This window comes from Lontra canadensis, unplaced genomic scaffold, assembly GCF_010015895.1.
Source record: "Lontra canadensis isolate GAN:19392208 unplaced genomic scaffold, GSC_riverotter_1.0 scaffold70, whole genome shotgun sequence".
Classification (NCBI taxonomy): Eukaryota; Metazoa; Chordata; class Mammalia; order Carnivora; family Mustelidae; genus Lontra; species Lontra canadensis.
In genome coordinates, this window is record NW_022631064.1 from 9,672,435 (window position 1) to 9,692,565 (window position 20,131).

The 20,131-nt window shown below is 35.0% G+C and overlaps 1 long non-coding RNA gene across 1 annotated transcript in view; it reads left to right on the forward strand.

Moving 5' to 3' along the window:
• The window catches only part of LOC116881031, an 877,038-nt gene that overhangs the window by 47,928 nt on the left and 808,979 nt on the right, over positions 1–20,131 (forward strand). The window lies entirely within an intron of this gene.

A 20,131-nucleotide genomic window follows, 5' to 3' on the forward strand; every position in this document is an offset into this window, starting at 1 on the left:
AGAGAGGGTACATGTGTGAGTGAGCAGAGGGTGAGGCAGAGGGAGAGGGAGAGAGAGAATCTTTAGTACGCTCTGCATCCAGAAGGGCTGAGGTCATGACCTGAGCTGAAATTAAGAGACAGATGCTTAACAGACAGAGCCCCCCAGGTACCCCTCAATACTATCTTTTAAAATAAAAAATTGCAGTACTTAAGATAAACACACTTTCCTAAATTATTTTTTGTACTGTTTTTTTAAATATCTATCTCACTTAGCAGACCATAAGCTCCATGGGGGCATAATTGTGTCCAATTCACCATTCTCAAGACATTATGTGGGGTGTGTAATCATTGTTACAAAAATATTTGCTCAATTATATGATTAAACCTTGAAGACAGTGAAGAATCAATGAGGGCTTTATATATATTTCAGGTATGTATTAAAAGAATAAAGTTGAACATGAGGGAGACACATTAAACTTCTCTTTCAGTAGTCTAAGTTACAAATAAATTGTAAGTTTCTGGCATGGGCAACTGGGTAGATGATAAGGCCTTTTGGTGAGATAGGTCTTCAGACTTTAATTTGTTTATAATATTTCTGTATATTCTAAATTTTTGAAGTTCTTATTTTAAAATTATTGTTTAATTATAATTGACATATAATGTTATATTAGTCTCAGGTATACAACATTAAGTTATATGTTATGTTCACCATAAGCCTAGCTACCATCTGTCACCATATAATTCTTTTATAATATCACTGACTATATTCCCTATGCTATGCCTTTTATTCTCACAATTTATTCATTCCATACCTGGAAGTCTATATCTCCTATTCCCCTTTGCCAATTTGCCCACCCCCTTACTTCCCTCCCTTCTGACAACCAGTAGTTTGTTCTCTGCATTTAAATGTCTAATTCTGCTTTGTGCTTGTTCATTTTTTTCCCCCTTTTTCTTTTTTAGATTCTACATATGAGTGAAGTCCTATGGTATTTTTCTTTCTCAGTCTGATTTATTTCACTTAGAATAACACCCTCTTGGTCCATCTATGTTGTTGTAAATGGCACAATCTCATCTTTTTTATGGCTGTGTAATATTCCATTGTGTATGTGTCTGTGTGTGTATTACATCTTCTGTGTTCATTTTTCTACTGATGGACACTTAGATTGCTTATTCTGACTATTGCAAATAATGCTGTAATAAAACTAGGGGTGCATATATCTTTCTAAACTTAAGTTTTTATTTTCTTTGAAATAGTGAGACTACTGGATCTAAATTTAAAGATTTTATTTATTTATTTGTCAGAGAGACAGACAGAGAGAAATTACAAGCAGCAGGAGTGGCAGGCAGAGGAAGCCTGAAGAGCTGGGAGCCCTTTGCGGGACTCGATCCCAGAAATCTGGGATCATGACCTGAGCTCAAGGCAGATGTTTAACTGACTGAGCCATCCAGGTGTCCCATGGATCCAAATTTAATCTTCAGAAGTCACACTTATTATACGTAGGTATAATGACTGTAGGCAAGTGATAAACAATATATAGCCTGTGAGAAACGTGTCGAAGATGCTATTGCAGTTAGTCTTGGATTCAACAAAGAAATCTCACCTCTCTCAAAGCTGGAACTACTGCAGAATGGAAGGTCTCAGGCAACCTGAGTTTCGAATGAACCACCTCCACCCAGCCAATCTTATGGCCACTGTCAGGAACTGCCATACTGCTGGTACTTTAAGAAGCAGAATACTTTCCTCTTTTCTTTCTTTTTCTTTACCTCTTTCTTTCTTTCTTTTTTTTTTTTTTTCCTGCTTCTTATTTCTTTCCTGTGCCTCCTATTGCCAACATTTGGAGGAATTTTGCAGTCATGGAAAGCTGGAAAATATAATTCATTGGAAATGAGTTTTGTCAGTTTAGTGCAGTTTTAAAGAGTAGTTATGGGTCTGGGAAACAACAGGTAAGTAACTGACACAGATGATATTTCAAAATAGGTGGATTGCAGAGTATGTTTTCTCTGTTAAAGGTAGTCTTACAGAAAATACTTTTGAAAGTCCTATTTCTTACAAATGCTATAAGACCAATGTTATTTTATAACTAAATAATCATGTTACTCTAGGAATTACATAATACATCCACTTCAAACATTTTTTCTTACTTAAGAGCAAAATTTGTTCAAAAGAAAAACATCATATTTTTTATAGCATTTCCAAGTGTAAAGCCAAAGTCTACGTACCCCCACCTAAACTTAAAAGATAGAGGAGTGAAAAAGAACAGCACAAATGGTAACAATACCATCCTTTCAATAATACTTATAAATTAGAATATAATTTGAAATAGAATTTGATATTAAATGTATACTTTAAAAATGAATGTAATTCATTGGTTAGGAATTTTTTGATGGAAGTATCCTAGTTAAGCTAGAATTAGCTTAAATATGAAGGGAAACACAAGTATGCATAGTCAAATCATGTAAGAAATATGTAGCCTTAGGACTCATAAAGCATACACATTTATGCCTGTGTTTTGTATGTATGGATGGATATTTCTTTCAGTCTCTGTTTCTCATCTCTTCTTCTGTGTGCCTTCCATCTCCCTTCTTTTTATCTGGCTATTCACATGACCTTGGCTCCTTGATGAATGGTGCATTGAAGTGTGTGTTTTCATAATTACAAGACCAAGACCAAATGACTCTTTTCTCCCAGCTGGAGTTTAAAAAATCCAAGGAAGAGTTCAAATTGTCCCAGTTTTATATGACCTACCTTAGAAAAAATGTGATTGAGAGTATGGAACATTGCACTCGTCTTAGCATAGTTCATTCTTTGCCTATTCCAGGAGAGACAGTTTTCTATAAATGGAGATTACATAGACATGGACCCAAGAGGACATTTGAAGGACAGGAATTACCCTCAAATTACATCTAGTCTGTATAACAGCCCCCCCTTTTATATGGCCCTCTTGCCAAAAAGTTTTCTCAACACTTCCATGATTTTGTAAAAACTTAATAATCTTATATTAGTGAGATGTATTAAATATAGTTAACAATATCATAGCTGAATACATATTGCTTTTCACCTTAAATCATTTCATAAGATATGATACAAATCCAGTTTTCTAAGCAAAGCCCCACTATAAATCTGTTGATGTGTTTTGGATCTCAGGGCTTAAATGTGACCCTGCATTACAGTGCAAGATTCCAACTCACTGCAGAGTACTCTTTGCACTATTCTACTCATGTAGAAAACTTGCATCAGTGCAATTGTACTTGTTTGAATGGTTACAATTAAAATCAGGGTTTTATATAAATTTAAGGAAAATACATTTAATGACACTGTATTAACATCCTGAAGTATATCATTCATTATTCAGGTATTTTTGCTCAATATTATTCATATTCATAGCCCTATAATATCAATATTGTAAAAGAATTATTAAGCATTCCAAAATGTTTGTATTAAATGATTTAAATGTTGACTCCTATGCATTTCAAGTATATGCATAAATTAAAATACTTCACTGAATTTTGAATGTTGTTACACTTCTATCCTTTCTTTAACAATGCAAACATGTGAAACACTTTCTCCAAAGAGCTTTTGTTGTTTCTAATATGGACCACAATTATAAAACATTATAAAACAACAATGATGGCAATGACAACTAATGAACATTTACACCATTTTCTTAGGTAAAAGGGAAATCAGATAATGTTGAATACTTCTGTTCAATTTTTCGTTTGTATCGTATTTCCTCAAAGACCAAAATACTTGCTGCATTTTTCTGAGGTTTTGAACAATATCATAGAGCCACATTACAAGTGATCACAGATTGTTTTAATATCAGGTGGATAGAATAATCACTAAAAGATGTTGTGACTTGAATTCTGGGAAGCAGCTTTATAGTACACAGGCAGTAAAAACTTTGGTAGAGTGAATCCTCTCTAAAAACAGACCATCGTCCTTCGAGTTCTTCAATATGAACGACTGACCATGTAGTGTAGAAGGATTCATAATGAGAGAAAACATTAAATAAAAAAGACATAACAACAAGAAAACAATCTGCTCTTAAAAATGGGTCAAAGACCTTAGCAGATAGCTCACCAAAGATTTATAGATTGTAAATAAGCATGTAAAAAGATGTTTTACATTGTTTGCTATCAGATAAATGCAAATTAAAACAACAATGAGACACCACTACACACTTACTAGAATGACCAACATCTGGAACACTGACAATATCAAATGGTGGTGAGGATGTGGAACCTCGGGAACTCTGGCTCGTTGCTGGTGAGAATGCAAAATGGGTCAGCTTCTTTGGGAGGTGGTTTTTAGGTTTCCCACCAAACTCAATGTACTCTTACCATGAGATCTTGGTATTTACACAAAGGAGTTGAAAACGTTTGTCCATGCAAAAATGTGAATAGATAGATATTTATAGCACCTTTATTCATAATTGCTAAATCCTAGAAGCAACCAAGGTGCCTTTCAGTAGGTGAATATATAAATAAACTCTGGTACATTAAGAGAGTACGATTTTATTCAAAAGAGAGAAAAAAAAAAGAAATGAGATATCAAGTCATGGAAAGATATGGACTAACTTAAGATGCATACTACCAAGTAACAGAAGCCAGTCTGAGAAGGTTATGTACTGTAAGATTATAATTACATGATATCCAATAAAGGCCAAAATATGAAGACAACAAAAAGATCAGTGATTGTCAGGGGTTTGGATGGGAGAGATGAATAAGTAGGGCAGAGAAGAGTTTTAGGGCTGTGAAAATGCTCTCTATGGTATTATAATGATGGATATATGTCATTATACTTTTGTCCAAACCCATTGAATGTACAACACTAAGTGAATCTTCTGATAATCTGTGGACTTTGGGTGATTATGATGTGTCAAAGTAGGTTCATCCTTGGTTAAAACAAAACAAAAAAACAAAAAACACCATTCTGGTGAGTAAAGTGGATAATACGGGAACCTATGTGTATGTAGGAACAGGTGTTTAGGGGAAATCCCTGTATTCACTCTCAACTTTATTGTAAACATAAAGCTGATCTAAAAAAATTAAGTCATTAAAAATAAAGAAGAGATGGGGCGCCTGGGTGGCTCAGTGGGTTAAGCCTCTGCCTTCGGCTCAGGTCATGGTCTCAGGGTCCTGGGATTGAGCCCCGCGTTGGGCTCTCTGCTCAGCAGGGAGCCTGCTTCCCTTCCTCTCTCTCTCTGCCTGCCTCTCTGCCTACTTGTGATCTCTGTCTGTCAAATAACTAAATAAAATCTTTAAAAAAAAAATAAAGAAGAGATAATAAAGTATGTGTGAATTCTTTATTGTTATTAGTTCTCATTTTTCAAGTATTATTCTTTCTTTCCACTTAAACTTAAATTTAATTATAACCTTCACTATTCCCTCAGACAAAAATAAATAAAAGTAGTAGTAAAATTGAGGCATTCTGTGTCATCAATTGACCTTTGAAACTCTTAAAATGTGGTTTTTGATATATCAGAGGCCTTTATCGCTATGTGTCCTATGGGACCTGCTGTAATGTTTTATAAATGGAAGACACTTTAAAGCTGCAATCCAGAGAATTAACTGGAGAAGAGTTTATGGATTATGTTATTTCATGGAGGAGAATACTGAGGACAGAAAGATGATTGCTTCAGGTCACAAAACAAAAAGTAAAACGGTATTTTATTTATTTTTTTTTCTTTTCTCTATCCATTGCTCTCTGCACTAAATCACACAGGTTCAGAAGTCCTGGGATACATTCTTTGGTCTGCATATAACTCAGTCTGTAGCATTAGGCACGCATACATTCAACAGATATTTATTGAATGACTGTTGTGTACTATGTAGTATTCTAGGAAATGGGAATATAGAGATGATAGGTGCAGATAATCATGATCAGTATAGACGAGGTGCAGTGCAGGAAGACAACACGTATTCTCCAGTGTTTCTAGTTGAAATTAATTGTATAGACTGGATGGAATCTAAGGCTCCTCTGGTCAAAGGTGTTACTATGTTTACCACTGTATCTCAAGTATATTACATTAGCACTTCAGGTCTTTTGTTCCTGTTTATAAAACTACCCTAATAGAGAGGTGTTACTGTCACCACTTTACATATGAGAAAGTCATTAGTTTGCCAAATATTGCCATCAACTTAAAATAGGAAAGCTGACTTCAACCCTGGTAAGCCCAAAATCTAGACACTCTATAATATCAAGCTGCTACTGGTTCTCATTTTTGTTTTTTAATAAAGCTTACATATCTATAGAACTAGTAATTGGGAAAAATTTTAAAAAAAGTCAACTTTATGCTTATTAGGAAATATATTTAGCCTTTCTCTGAAAACAGTCTTCCCTCATGCATGTATACCACATGTGCCAAGGTCACACTCCTTCCACTAGGACAACCCACTGGGTGGGTTATCAGTGCTGTGCAATAGGACTTTCTGAAATGATGGATATATCCAATAACTTCACTGTTCAATATGGTAGCCCACTGGCCTCACATAGCATTGAATACCTGAAGAATGGCTACTGTGGCAGTGGAACTGAATATTTAATTTTAGTTGATTTAAACTTCATTTAAATAGCTACGTGACTGTTGAATACTTGGAACTTGGCTGGTGATACTGAGGAATTGAATTTTAATTTCAGTTAAATTTAATTTTGAACACTATATCAAACACTAATGATGTACTATCTGTTGGCTAATTGAGCATAATAAAAAAATAATGAATAGCCACATTTGTTTAGTGGCTAGCAAAATGGCTGATGGATATTGCAGGCATGTACATGTTTGAATGTGCATGAGTGGATTTCAAAAGACCAGTCAATCTCCTACACGTGAGTACTATAATATGTGTTCATATGAAATTTTCTTAAGGTAGGTTTTTTTATTATATCCTCAAGGGATTCGTAGAGGTATTAAGAAACATTCCTCTCCAGGAGAAGCATGAAAGATCTTCTTGTTTTTTTTTTGTTTTTGGGGTTTTTTGTTTGTTTGTTGTTTGTTTTGTATTTTCTAACCCCTGTGTTTATCTCATATAACTTTTGTTTTTACCCTGACGAAGTTAATTCTTACTGAACTTTGCTTCTGAGTCTGTGGATATTGAAAGCTCCCTGTCACAATACATAAAAAGGAAATGGGATTTTTAGTAATTTTGATGAAACATAATCAAACTTTTTATATACATACTTTTAAAGATATTATTCTAAAGATAATGTGAAAATAAAGGGTTCTAATTCCAAAACCACGTTATTTCAATGATGGTTGCTAATGTTCTAAGCAAATATCTTGTTCTGGATTTTAGTAAAGGAAGGAATATTGTCATTACAAATTTATCACCACCTTCCAAAATTATCATTAAATGAGTCCATTCATCCGTCCATTCTTCAAACACTCAAAAAGGTTGTACTATGTGCTGGTCATTGTATTTAGTACTAATGCTACAAATATAGCTAGGAAAGTGGTTCCCTTTAGCAAGGACCTAGTAAGCAGTATGGTGGGTAGACAAACAAGTGCTATAAATTTTAACACATCATGGTAAATGTTATAATGAAATGCAAGTGAAGATTTTTTGAATTCTTAATTAATATTAAGTACTGTGCTGAGTGACTATGTGCATTTTCTTCTGTAATCTCCACAGCATGACTTTCTGGCTTGTTACTATTATTTTTCCACAATTTACAGATGATAAAAATCAAGCCTGAGAATTGCTAAGTAACTTACCCTTGGCCACATAACTGTGAGTAACTGTACCAACTATATTCTCAGGCTGGAGAGGGTGGATAAAAAGGTCATGAAATGTTGAGAGAAGGCAATGAAATGTATATAAAGGTACATTTTTATTATACCTCCTTGTAGGATTTGTTAAGCACTAGGGATTCAAGAACAGTATAAAGACTCTTAAAGTCAAATTACTTTTACCTGGACTCTGAAAGTTTTATTATTTTTTCTTCTATCATCTACTTCTAATTAATATCCCATCTAAATTGATTTATATCAAAGATGATTGAATTTTAATATAAGATAAATGATGATACTTCATTCTATTATATTAAGCATATTAGCATAGTCTTATATTACTGTTTTAGAATGTTTAGTAACCACTTTTACTCTCTGTTCTTTAGTGCACTGAATCTGAAAGAGACAAAAGAGCACACTTTTAACAGATAAGCCTTATCCAGTAGAAGATCTTGAGTAACTCAGGAGCAAGGACTGTGGTCAGATGCAACTACATAATTTGCAAGGCCCAATGTGAAATGAAGATGCAGAGGACATTTGTTAGAATATTATTAAGAATTTCAGCAAGGCCACTAAAGAGCATTAAACCAAACACAGGGCCTTCTCTGAGCAGGACCCTGTGCAAGTGTACAGGTCTTGAGCTCATGAAGTCAGCCCTGATATTTTTTTGTAAAACACCTATATCCTCTCCAAATGTGGCATAAATATATAAGCTGCATAGCAAAGAAGTTTGAAGTACCCATATCTCAATCTTGATGCCCTTTCTTTGGCAAGGACCTCCATAGCCCTTTCTAAAGGAGCTGATACAGCTGCCTATGTTTGTGTGAAGTAACTCCAGATGTGACCTCAGGTGACAAACCCAGGGCCAAACAGCTAATCCAAGCTCAGCCAGTCAGATTTCTCCCTTGAGGAATCAGGAATGTTTGAACCAGGAACACAGGAATATATTCAAAGGTTCTAAATCATAAAGCTGGGAGTTTGAGAGATTGAGGGATAATAAGAGCAGTATTCAAAGTTCTGTGGATAAAACTTTATGGGAAAGCTGGATCTAAAACATCATGTCAGCTATGGGTTGTGGAGTCCAGCAAAACCAGAGACAGCAATAAGAGAAGAGGGAGGGAGAGAGGATGAAAGAGAGATGGAAGAAAGGGAGGGAAGAGAATATGCTGCATGTGAAATGAGTGTTCATTCTCTGTTAAGTCTTTTAACAACTAATGCTATGTCAGTCAGGTTACCTTTCCCCCCCCCCCCACATAATTTTAAGGGATGGGATATCCTTTAAAAAAAAAAAAAAGATCTTATTTATTTGAGACAGAGAGAATGAGAGAACACAAGCTGGGCTGAGGGATAGAGGGAAGGCGAGAGGGAGAAGCAGACTCCCCACTGAGCAGGGAGCTCTACCCTGGGCTCCATCTAGGATCCTGAGACCATGACCTAAGCTGCGGAAGGGAGATGCTTAGTTTACTGAGCCACCCGGGGACCCCTGGGATATTCTCTTAAATGAGAGAAATGAAGTATAGATGCTGATTACAATTCTCATAAACTTCTCTCAACCCCATGTGTCTTCTGTTTCCCTAGTAGGATCCTGTTACTGCTACTGCTTGTTTGACTGGGTTGCCATTTCCTTCAGTCAAATAACCCTCGATAACAAAAGCTATGGTGTGATTCCAGTTGTTTGCAAAACTGAAGTAAAAGTAATCCAGCCTCTTTCATGAGTCATGATACTTTCTACTGTGAAAATTGTGACTGTATTACAATGTTAATATTATTACTCATTTAAAGTAATGAAAATATAAATAAATAAACCAGGACTCAAACTCCAGGTAATTGGCACAGCACAAGAGCTATAATTGGGACCAAAGGTTTCTGTTTCTATTATACCCATTCAGGAGTATCATCTTCCAATATATCTTCAATTTTATAGGATGCCCACTATTTTATAGGAACACTAACTGTACCTTTCCATTTCCTGTATATTATTTTTTCAATGTTTCTAATCAAATTAGCAGTTTTTCAATTTTCTTGACTATATAATTTTTTAATTTTATTTTTTATAAACATATATTTTTTCCCCCAGGGGTACAGGTCTGTGAATCACCAGGTTTACACACTTCACAGCACTCACCATAGCACATACCCTACCCAATGTCCATAACCCCACCCCCCCCTCCCAACCCCCCTCCCCCCAGCAACCCTCAGTTTGTTTTGTGAGATTAAGAGTCACTTATGGTTTATCTCCCTCCCAATCCCATCTTGCTTCATTTACTCTTCTCCTACCCCCTTAACCCCCCATGTTGCATCTCCTCTCCCTCATATCAGGGAGATCATATGATAGTTGTCTTTCTCTGATTGACTTATTTCTCTAAGCATGATACCCTCTAGTTCCATCCACGTTGTCGCAAATGGCAAGATTTCATTTCTTTTGATGGCTGCATAGTATTCCATTGTGTATATATACCACATCTTCTTTATCCATTCGTCTGTTGATGGACATCTAGGGTTCTTTCCATAGTTTGGCTATTGTAGACATTGCTGCTATAAACATTCGGGTGCACGTGCCCCTTCGGATCACTACGTTTGTATCTCTAGGGTAAATACCCAGTAGTGCAATTGCTGGGTCATAGGGCAGTTCTATTTTCAACATTTTGAGTAACCTCCATGCTGTTTTCCAGAGTGGTTGCACCAGCTTGCATTCCCATGGTAAATTGCTTGTTCTCTTGTTTCAAACTAGTTGACATATTTTAACGATTTTATATCAATCCTCCTTGCTGCAGCAGAATTCTAAAACATAACTAACTTACACTTTTGTTCTAACCATTTATCTGCCCACATATGTTGTCAAAATGTGGTTTATTTGACAGTTATTTCTATGAGCTTGTAAAGTTTCTATGAAATTTTAAAATGGAAGAAAATTTAGGGAAATGCATTAATTTGACTGTGATAGGAAATTAATTTTTCCTTAAATGGACTATATTAAAGAGTCTAATCAGATCTGTAATTCATGTTGAATGTTTTTAGTAATCTGAAATCATGAAGACTTTTTTAAGAAAAGAGAAAATAGATTTTTATTTGTGTTTATAGAACATTTAAAGTTCTATTTTTCATAGAACTGGTATGATTCAAGGGCATTGTTCAAGTCAATCAGCATTAATGAAGAATTAGTCAGAATTTGTTAACTTTTTGGGCCCTTCCTAATTAGAAAGTATCATTACATGAAACAAATAGTCTGTATTTTTCTTATCATTTCAAATGGGTGTGTAAGTAATATATGTTCACTGTAGAAGTATAGAATGTGCATAAAACTATACAGGATGATGGAAAAAGATGTACCTTCTTTATAATATTGACTTTTTAAAAACATTTTGTTAATTTTTTTTTTAAGATTTTATTTATTTGACAGAGAGAGACTGAGTACAAGTAGGAGGAGCAGCAGGCAGAGGGATAAGGAGAAGCAGGTTCCTCACTGAACAGGTAACCTGATGCAGGGCTCGGATCCCAGGACCCTGGGATCATGACCTGAGCTGAAGGTAGATAGTTAACTGACTGAGCCACCCAGGCTCCCCTATAGTATTCACTTTTGTAACCAGTTTTAGTATATCATCCTTCCATAATACACTTCCATGTGTTTTTTCTAAACATGTTCTACTCTATCAAGATCACATTCCCTATAGAATTTTGAATTCTGTTTAATTTTTACCTAACATTTTGGTTGGTTATTTTATAGATATGAAGTAATTTACTTAGTAATTTTCCTAATGTTTGACATTTAGCTCAGTCTTAATTTTTGCTATACCAAAAAATACTCTTTGGTAACTGTCTTCAGTTGCAAATATTATTTCACGTTTCAAACACCATTTTAGGAAAGGGTCTCAGAAGTATAAAAACAGTTGCAGAGACTATTTATAAGATTATTTCATAGTTATCAAATATTGGATTCCAAAAGTTTATAACTAACATCATTCTCACCAGTAGTGCTATTTCATTGTTGTTTCACTAGCAGAATTTTTTCTCTTTCTCCACATTCTTTGCTCTTTTTCTTCCTATGTCCATTTTATTTCATTTTATAATTTTTTAAAAGATTTCAGTTATTTATATGAGAGAGAGAGAGAGCCCACAAGCAGAGGGGAGATGGAAAAGCAGGCTCCCAGAAGAGCAGGGAGCCCAAAACAGGGTTTGATCCCAGGACCCTGAGACCGTGACCCAAGCTGAAGGCAGACACCCAACCCACTGAACCACCCAGATGCTCCTCATTTTATAATTTGATATTTTCTTACTATTCATACTTCTATACAATGTCTTTTTAGTGAAGGAGAGTTAGAGATCTCTGGTTTCTTATATCTACTTTTTTCTTAATGCTTGAGTTTATGTTTCTTTCTAGTATTTATCTATAAAACTTTTATTTCAAATGCCTTAGATTATCTGAATATTACAAATATTAGAACTCATTTGTTATCAATGAATAAGAATATTTTTATTAAGAAAATCATACTTTTTAAAGACCAGTAACTATAATAATGGGTGTTCTTTCCTTTTGCGAGAGACTAGGTCACTCTAATCTTATTTGACTGTATGTATTTTTTGTGATAGGTATGCTAAAGCTGCAAAACCCAAATTCCTCCAAATAGCTTGGCTTTCAGCACAGACTGGCAAAGGAATACCCCTAATCAAGTTTCAAACACATCTGATGGCTAGCTGCTATGTATGTAACCTTTCCCTGCCTATTGATACAATTCAAAGTAGGATAAACCATTCCTGATTTACATGGTAAAATGTTTTACTAATTTTATTTCTTATACATCACTGACAAGTCTGTCTTTTTTATCCCTGCTAGAAACACTACAAAACCTTATTTTGACAATATGCTTGTCTTGGTTTTACCAATATAAAATGGGACAAATACTATGACTTGAAATCAGGAGTCTTTGGAGATTTAAGTTTGCAGGTGGAAAGGGTTTTTTTTTTGTTGGTTTGTTTTTGGTTTTTTTGTTTGTTTGTTTTTTTGCTGTGACTTAAAGGGTTTTTGGCTGACCTTTTTGCAAAGACTATTGTTGAACGAGATAAAGAAGTCTTATCACTTTCATAATTTAGGCCAATTGGAATAAGTGGTAATTTAATAACCACTTTAACACATTCTTTTATAAATTGTAGATGCTGTGGTCTTTAGAAGTGTATAAACCTGTTAATAGCAACTGTCAAGTAATATATTATCCTGGGAAAAGAGAGTCCTCAAAACACTTTAAAGATTGAAAAAAGTGTAAAGTTAAGAAGTTTATAATTGGAAATGACAATGGAAATTATATATAGTTTCAATCATCTTTTTTTTTTTCCTGATGAAGAAACTAGAGGTCCATAAGATTATCAAATGACTTCTCCAGAGAAGATACACTGGAGAAAAAATAATATCTTGAGAAAAGAGCCACTTTAAGTGAGGAAGCATAATGCCATTTCAGAGTTAGGCTTAGTAGAGTTCAAAGGCATATGGAGAGGTTTCAGCCAGGTACTTGATCATCACAGCTGTTAGTCAGTTATATTTGGGATGGGAATATACATAGGACTAGGCGATTAAGAAATTTAAACCTATGACTTCTGTAGTATGGAAATGAGATAGGCAAGCCATGACAAATAGATGTTTCCCACCCTGCCTATCCAGATATGTGTGTATGTGAGTGAGGGTGGGAGTTAATGCTCCCAAAGACCATCTTCAACCCATGGGGGGAAAAAAGGTCTATAGATAGTCCAGGCTCCCTTTAAGTGTGACCATTCTGAGGTGGGTTCTACACAACTCTTCAGAGGGCCTTTGCAAATCTCCAAAGAGATTGATTTCCAGTTGCCCAGATCAGCAACCAGATCAGTAATGCACACTTTATTGGCTTTCAATTTCCCTACTTTTATACTTCTGTTTGCTATCAGTAACACAAAAATTATCTAACCACAGTGAAATCCTCATGTCAGGCTCTCATTTAAGAAATCCAAATTAAGATGGTACTTTATTTTCTCAGTAAACAGTTTAGCAAATGGGAATTTGTGGATAATGAAGAATGTTTGGACAGAAAACTCTAGTGAATGTTCTAGGGAAATTGATTAGCAGTGGGTTATAGTGAGAAGCAACTTTGTATGTGCTTTTATAATTAGAGAATCCCAAGAGTATGTATGATGTGCTTTGATTTCATTGTTCAGGATTGTTACCTATCCATCCTCATCAATCCCTCCAGAGGGATGGAGTTCTTGGAAACAAGATTTAAAGGGAAGATAAGAGTAGGTGATTTGATAAAGTGGAGAAAACAATCTTAAATAATAACAGGCAGTTTAAAATGGAGGAGGAGACTGTTATAATGACCATTATCTCTTCATTGTCCCTTTATCCTTATAGTTTTGTAAGTTAAATTATTATTATTTTTTAAACTAGTCTATTGCTTTCCCTAAGTGTAGTGGAAAAGTCCCAAGAGTTATCAAGTAGTTTTTATGAGAACACAGAAAACATAAAGGTAGAGATGGCTCTATCTAGATGTCAGAATTGACCCTCTCTGTAAGGCAGAAATAATTCTCCACATAACAGGCATAAACTGGTGAATAGGGAAATGCCACCCAGAGGGCCATATCTGCCTTATGATCTCTGGCTAATTCTGTCTGTAATTCTTAGTCAGATTTTGTTATCTGACTTCATGCTCCAAGGTGAACCTAATCTCTGCTGGAATCAGTTGTGTCACCTTCTTCTTATAGGTCTTTAATATTTTGGGGAAAGAGAGAGTAAGGGTGGATTAAACACAGACTAAAATCTCTTCCTCTTTTCCCAGCGCTACCCTTCCCTCGTTCCCTTTAGCTAAAATCTAAGACTTCATGAGAGTCAATTCCTGAAACTAGAGGCTATCCAGACATTAGAGGTTAGTTCCTTATGTGGAGGCCCACCAGAGTGACCTGACACAACAATGCAAATCTTCAACTACTATTAAAAATCCTTTCTATTAATAAATGTCTGTGGTTTAGAATTAGGAACTTCAGGAGAGAGACAGTTTTTATGTGCTATGTAGTACTGCTATTCTGTAATTCTGAGCACTATATAGAGCATATATTGATAAGACCAAATGGCTATATATTGATTTAATTAATAAATTCTTTTATCTTTCTAAATTGAACAAAGACCATGGCATTTAAATTTGCCAGTATTGTGTCATATGCAAAGATACTTGTGGGGAATATTCAGAAGCAGACACACGCACATTTTTTTCTCTTATTTTCCTGTGTGATTTATTGGTTATGTGTTCATACTTGGTTGCCACCCAAAATTTAATGCACATTAACAGTGTCCTAAAGATCATTTGCATTACTCCAGTGACATATTGCGTTTCTCTCCCCTGTGGAGGCTCTATAATTATGCTGAAACCTTTTGTCTGTGACATTGGCAGTTCTCCTGGAGTGCACATATCTCCCAGCATCCTACAGATGTTGCTCAAAGTTAATCTAGTGGCAAAGGATGCCTCATTTTATTCATATTTTGGGAATCACTAGTGAGAATCTCAGTGCTACCACTTTTATCTTTGTCTTCAGATTTTGCACAAGTTATTCAAATCCTCTGTGTGATGCCTGGAGCAAGGGACACCACATGGTCAATGGCTTATGATGAGACTCTAAGCTGTATTTTTAGGTCTTTCAGATGTTTTACTTTTCATGGCTTTCATAGAACAGCTGAGCCCTCACTGGTGGTGGCTGAGCCCCATGGGTTCCCATTTTCAAGTACTTAAGCTCCTATAGTGATTGATACCATAGATGAAAATACATCAGTAAGCCTGATAGATGAAGTAGAAAATGTACATTTCTCCATTTAATAGCTGTGTGGAAGAGAGTATCTACTTCTGTGTATGATTTATAACCAAGGTCTTCTTATTCTTAGGAGGAGAAAAAGCAACAACTTCAGTATAAAGAATAAAATAGTCTTTAAATTTAAAAGGGGACCCCATTTTATGTATGCTTCAGTTTCATTTTACATATAGGTTCAGTCAACTAATGTATGAGTTTCTGTCACCTCCCAGACTTGTGCCTAACATTACACATGGCTAAATATTCTAATTTTAATTTTGTTTTATTTATTTTTACAAGCTTTGCAAATGTTGAAGTTCATTGTCTGAGAGCTCTGAGAAGGCTAATAAAATGTTTTGCCATCCACAGCTGCCACTATGGCTCTGCCTTTCCTCTCCCTCAGTATCCCTTCAGATTAATCTGAATTATCATGGTTGTAAATACATCTTTATTCTGTGATTGATTAGAGTCTTGGAGAAATCCATTACTAGAACTAACATGTAACTACATCTCTATTAAAACACTATCACGACCAAATAGCATATTGTTTCTCAGATAGTACTAAGGGATAAAAAGTATACTGTCACTATTCATCTCTTGATAAAATAACAAAACAATGTGTTATTATTCTTTCTGCTATTACCTTGCATCTTCTTCCTCCTCTATATTTTTAAAATTTCTAAGTGTTGATAAATACACAAATGTTGGTTAATATAATTTTTTAAAGATTATTTTTTTTTTATTTGAGATTGAGAGAGAGAATTAGAGAGAGAGAGAGCACGAGAAACAGGAGGGTCAAAGGGAGAAGCAGACTCCCCCACAAGCAGTGAGACTGAAATGGTACTAGATCCCTGGACTCCAGGATCATGACGGGAGCTAAAGGTAGTCGCTTAACAAACTGAGCCACCCAGGTGCCCCAGTTAATATAATTATTTGAAAAAAAAGTGTTGATGTTACAAAATACTGCTTATTAGAACATATACTAGAAAGAGACATGCATCATAAATACGTTATTAGTATGTACATTTCTCATTTGCAGTAAAAGTGTCAGGTAAGAGGGGATGAATTATTTTTTAGCTTACTACTCAAAGTTGCTCTAAAGAAAAGTTGGTATTATACAAGACTACAGCATTTGAAAAGGTACTAGAAGTGGTTGTGTGTTTTTTCTGGAAGGCCCTGGAACATGGTAGTATCTTTATGTCTCTACTCTAGCCCAAGGTCTGGTGCTAAAATTTTTGCATTTCTGGAAATGTGATTTTGCACCATATCGAGAGGTGATTAAAAAAAAATGGTAACAACCATTAATCAAAGCTACATGCTATAAATCAATCAAGCCTAATACCAATTTGTGAAGCCATAAATGAGAAAGTGTTTCCAGTGGAAATGACATAATTTACTATCAACCCCAGCCTCAACTCTTCTACTGACACTGATGTGTATTATAAACTGATTTGAAATAAGAAATGATTTTTGATTTTTAGATGGCTTCATATTACCTGTAGAACTATTATATTGAAATTTTGGTAAGGCTCAATGAAATCTAAAGCAGGTGATCTGCCTCCAGTGACATATTACCCTATTTCTCAGATGATTCAGAAACTCTTACCTGAAGAGTGGTAAACTCACATGGCCAAATTTTGCTTCTAGATCTGTGGTTAACAGCCTTCGTATTACAGTTAGATAGTTGTAATGGGGGAATTTATCTTTCTCTATTTTGCAATATTGTCCCCTAAAGCTTTTATATAGTGCCCTAAACATTAAGTTATCTGCATATAATCTCTTGCATACCATAGTTAAAAGTGTTACTAGAATTTCTCCTTTAGGGCTCAGTTTAATATATTTATTGGGTACCTATTATATCTCATTCACTGGGGGTCACCAACAAGGAAGCAATGTTTGATATAAATGAATCAGAGATGCATGTAATTCTTCCTAAATTTTGATGCAGAGAATTGTGACAGATAATATTAGTTGCGCAATATCCATTCCTACCTTATTTTTAACTAGCAAATACCAGTTTGTTCTAAGCATCACTGTTCTCAATTAAAAAATCTATTTCTCGGGGCACCTCGGTGGCTCAGTGGATTAAGCCACTGCCTTCGGCTCAGGTCATGATCTCAGGGTCCTGGGATTGAGCCCCGCATCTGCCTCAGCATCCCCGCTGAGCATAGAGCCTGCTTCCCCCTCTCTCTCTGCCTCTCTGCCTACTTGTGATCTCTCTCTCTCTCTGTCAATAAATAAAATCTTTAAAAAAAAATCTATTTCTCAGAACTTTTTGTAGTAAGGATGTTCATGTGACTCAGATCTGGTCATTGAGCAACAAACTAAAATTTGCTAAACTTTCTGAGAAAGTTTTGTTACTTCCTTTTCATTCCCTTCTCTCTTTTTCACAAGAAAGTGATATGACAACTAAAGATACTCCTTTCATCATGCAAACATGAGGAAAAATTAAGAGAATGTCAAATATAAAAGTTTCAGTATATGTGAACCACTGATCCAAAACTAAGAATATTTCTTCCTGGAATTTTTGTTATATTGAAAAATAAATATGTGCACATATAATTTGCTTACATGTCTGTGTTTTCATTTACACATGGACCAAACTATCCCCTGATATAGAAATGTTGGTTCTAAGAGCTGTTTGTAGTTATTATCATGATAAAGCAAATTGTGCTAGTGTCTGTAGCTACATCAGAGTTGATCAAAATATGCTGTGTTAACAAAATTATTTTTAACAAAAAATATTTTTTTTGTCTGCATGACTTCTTAGATAGTCTCATATGCTAAGATGCATTTTTATTTTTTAAGAGGGGACCATAGGATAGTATTCCAAACTAATTTGACCAGGTAATCCATTTCCAAAGAGTTGCTACTATGACTCATGTCCAATGGAATAATGGCACTGATGTAGAGAAACTCACATATAAGCATAAGTTAAATATAATAGAGGAAATGAAATAAATGCGAGTAATTTTACTGTTAAATGATGAAATACAACTTTGCTCAGGTTGGAGGTCAGAAAGACTTTTTGAAAAGGTGACTGCTAAATGGACTTACTTTTCACTTATTTTGATATATTCAGTGATCTATTTACACTAATTTGGGCAGATCCCTCTTGGTCTGTACATATTTTATAACTTATCTTTGAATAATTTGCCAATTAAAAGTTGTATCCCTTGAAGGGAAGATAAATTGTATCTGTATCAACATAAATGAATAAACCAGGGATTAAAATAAGTTTTAGTTTTATAAGCTCTGTGCTATAACCAGCTGAACTAGTTGGCCATAAACCAGATTTTATTAAGGCCTATGTGTATGGTATAAATAGCCTGTTCTCAGAATCATGCTAAAAATATCTAAAAGAAATGACCATGAAGGCTTGAAAACTGTTTAATCAAAAATACACTCCATATTTTTCATCTTCATAGTGGGCTACAAGCAGGCAGGAGGAGAAATCCCTCTCCCCACCCTTTATTCATCAATCAGGGCTTATCAGAGTGAAGTCCTTGAGATATTTCTTGACATTTAGCACCCGGTCAAGTACCATATATAGGCTGTCTGTGGGGAAGGAATCTATGGAAACCACTCTGATATGGGAGATCCCTCTGCGTAATTATCCTAGAATTCTGTCCATATTTAAAATATTGACAGTAAACTATGCCCGCACTGCAGTTCAGTTTCTTAGCATTTCTCCTTTTTTACTTGTCCAAGATTAAACTTTACAAAAGGTAAAGAAAAAAGAGATGCAGTCATTTCCTGAACCAGGAAAAAAAAAATCATATTATTTCGTTTGTGTATATGTTTTGCTTCCTAGATAGATACAGGACATAATTTAAGTTCTGAAATATGATTGTATATCTGAAGAACAGTTTCCTACATTTTTTCTTTTATGAACTAATATACAAAAAGATTAAAGATTTTTGTGTTTGAAATGTAGGAAGTTTAGATTTTACTTATAAGCCCTAAAGTGTCAAGATATTGGCTGTTCCTTCCTATATCCAAGCTGTGTTAGGGTCAGTAGGAAGAAAACATGCTTTTCAAAAAGAGAGGCTGTCAGACTACACCTCTGGTATTGGTGAATCTTTTAAAACGGGTGTCTGACCTGATGATTATTCAGATGTGGAAAGTGGTTCTAGTCCTAGAACTTTTTTTTTTAATCTTTTTTTTTTTTTTAGGATTTTATTTATTTATTTGACAGAGATCACAAGTAGGCAGAGAAGCAGGCAGAGAGAGAGGGGGAAGCAGCCTCCCTGCTGAGCAGAGAGCCTGATGCGGGGCTCGATCCCAGGACCCTGGGATCATGACCTGAGCTGAAGGCAGAGGCTTAACCCACTAAGCCACCCAGGCACCCCTAGTCCTAGAACTTTTAATACTGGTTGCTATTTAGCAAACAATGGGTGATAATTCTCTTTACATCAAGTGCAGTACAAATCACTAAGGACATATTGCTTTGTTATATTATTAGATTTATTGAAGTCACATTATCATTTAGAAATTATTTTTAAGTAGATGATAGATTAAAAAATGAAAATAAATTTTATTATGATAATATACTGGTAAGCTCTTACATCATTTTTATATCTGTTTAGGTGGTATTTTTTGTTTTCTCATTTATACAAATATTTT